Source organism: Tasmannia lanceolata, unplaced genomic scaffold (genome assembly GCF_043159265.1).
Source record: "Tasmannia lanceolata isolate RefF3 unplaced genomic scaffold, GAP_Taslan_0.1 ptg000018l, whole genome shotgun sequence".
NCBI classification, from domain to species: Eukaryota; Viridiplantae; Streptophyta; class Magnoliopsida; order Canellales; family Winteraceae; genus Tasmannia; species Tasmannia lanceolata.
Genome location: NW_027518695.1, coordinates 19,179,258 through 19,182,034, shown reverse-complemented (window position 1 = coordinate 19,182,034; position 2,777 = coordinate 19,179,258). Strand labels below are relative to the sequence as shown.

General features: G+C 35.8%; 1 non-coding gene across 1 annotated transcript; it reads right to left on the bottom strand.

The window, feature by feature from the left end:
• Positions 1 to 2,335: 2,335 nt before the first annotated feature.
• On the bottom strand, positions 2,336 to 2,442 carry LOC143852158 (small nucleolar RNA R71). The gene has a single exon (XR_013236723.1). It is a non-coding gene; the product is annotated as a small nucleolar RNA R71 (small nucleolar RNA).
• Positions 2,443 to 2,777: the final 335 nt, after the last annotated feature.

The following is a 2,777-nucleotide window of genomic DNA, read 5'->3' as shown; positions in this document are numbered from 1 at the left end:
CATGCAATTACAAAACATATGCAAATCTTTACATTTCTATTTCACCTACTTGCACTTGCTCTCACTATTTCTAAATATTGCAACCCATGGGATAATCCGAACCGTTGAGATAAGCATGACATCATGGCTGATTTCAAAATAGGCAAAGCCGTAGCCATGTTGGGAATTTTTGAACCAAAATAGAGATTGTCTTATGAAAAGTGGGACCCACTTGATATTTTCTCATTCCTTTTGTCATTATATGCATGATTGTTTTATACATATGTGGCTACTAATTTGTTTTACTTGATTCCACTATAATATAGGTGGGACCCACAATGAAGGAGAGAAAGTTGCCAAAATTCCCAACCATTCTCCCACGTAAAAAATAAGGGAAGAGGCAAAAAGTCAACAGAAACTTACCCAAAGCAAGTGCCAAGTTGCTAAAATTCTGATAAAAGAAAGAAGAAGCTTGCCATTACAAATAAATGGTGGAAGTTGCAGAATTATCAATTACAGGTGTGATTGCCAAAAATACAAAAGAGATGCCAAGGTTGTGTCTTTTCTTGGGGATAAAAATAGAAGGGGAAGAAAGCTACATAGGGGAAAAAAGAAGACATTCTTTTCACTCTATTTTTTTCTCTTTTTCTCTCCACTACTCTCAAGCTCTCTCCCTTAGGTTTTCTTGTTCTTTCTTTTTCTTTTTCTTTTTCTTTTCAACTCTCAATCCAAGGCATCATCATCCACCATTCAAACTCAAGGTGACATTAAAGCTTGAAGGAGGAAGATGCAACCAAAGTTGGAGGAGAAAAAGACTAAGTTCTATTTAATTTTTGTTATTTATTTTAAGTTCAATTTGATGTAATTTTGTTTCAATTCAAGTTAGTGAAGAAGTAATTAGTTTTTGTTTAATTTTCTTTCAAGTTCTATATGGCAATTCTTCTCCTATCTATCTCGTTTATTTTTGTTTTTCTTCCCTTCTTCATGAGTAACTAAATCCTATTTACTTAGGGTTTAGTTGAAACCATGGGGAAGGAGAAATAATTATAATTAAATCAATCTACTCAATTGAAAAATTGTGTAGGAGTTTGTGTTTGGAAAATCCCAATCATTCATGCCATTGGCTTTTCCCTTTCGTATGAATAATTGTTGATTAACAAATATAAAGTTCTATATAATCAATGTAAATTGGAGAGTGGATTTGATTAATTACTTATAAGGAATGACATCCCTTTGATCTTATTCTTTATTGACCAATTAATCGAATTTTCAACCCAATTCAAGAGTTATTTTAATTAATCAATTTTATCCAAACCCATGGTGGATTCTAACCCTAAGTAATCTTTTATATTGAATTAAGTTTTTTTACACTATTCCAAATTACTTTTGCAATTTTTCAATTTACTTAAGCCCTTAAAATTTAGTTTTCTAATTAAATTAGATAAGTAGTTAATAGAGATCATTAAAATTTGGTACACTTTGCCTAAATTAGGATTTTAAATCAAAAAGATCTTAGTTAAATTTGATTCTTAGATTGAATAGAATATACGCTTATATATAGTGTTGACTCCGAGGTCTAAGTCCACGGAAATCCTGAGTCCATTCCAGGCAACATTATATCATAGCTAGTATTCTAATCGGTAAAAGAATAGGATTGACAACTAGATTTCTCTTCCTTGAGTTCGACCCGTATTTACACGATCCGTGCACTTGCGGTTATTTAATATCTCTAACAAGTTTTTGGCGCCGCTGCCGGGGAAGAGAGTTGCATTAGAATCTTAATTATTCGAAGTGTTAGATTAGTAGTTATTTTTATTTTAGTTATATTTTTTGGTTTCTTGGCTATCCATCTCTCTTACTTGGTTTTCCTGTGTTTATGAGTGAAGGTTGGGTGCGGAACTCGGCCAATCGACTAGAAAGAGCAAACCGGTTAGAGACGGAGGAAGACATCGAACCAAATCCAAATCAAGTAGCCATGGCGGAAGAACAAGAGCCGCCAAAGAGTTTACGCGATCGCTTCTATCCGGCCCGAACCGCGCAACCTTCTTGCATTAGATTGCCGGTTGCGCAGGGCAATAATTTTGAGCTAAAATCGCAATTTATTTCTTTGCTTCCTCATTTTCATGGCCTCCCTTCGGAGGATGCTTATTTATTTTTGCGTGAGTTTGAAGATGTATGTGCTTTAATTAAGATGCAACAACTTACCGATGATGCGGTAAAGTTGCGGTTTATTACGTTTTCACTCAAGGAGGGAGCTAAAAAGTGGCTCTATGGCTTACCAACGAACTCCATCACCACTTGGGAGGAGTTCGCCGTCGCTTTCCTAAAAAAGTTTTTTCCATTACATAAAACTAATAAGCTTAGGAACGATATTTTACAATTCAAACAAAAGCCATTAGAGTCATTTTCTAAGTTTATGGAGAGGTTCAAGGACCTACTCCAAGAGTGTCCTCACCATGGAATTGATGTGTGGCATTTATGCCAAATTATTTATGAGGGCATAGATTACCAAACAAAGCAACTTCTTGAGTCCATGTGTCCTAACGGTTTTACATCTTTCACAGATGAGGCTGCGGCATGGAACTTCTTACTTGATTTGGCGGAAAAAACAAGAGAGTGGGAATCCACTCAAGAAGGTGAGAGAGCCAACACAGGTAAGGGATTTCTAATAGAGGGTGCCGTGGCTAAGGAGGCCCATCTTGATAGCCTAATCAAAAGGCTAGAAGCAATAGTTGTCAAAGGACCTTCACAGGTCCATCAAATTGCACATAGTGTTCCTATGTGCAATTGGTGTCAAG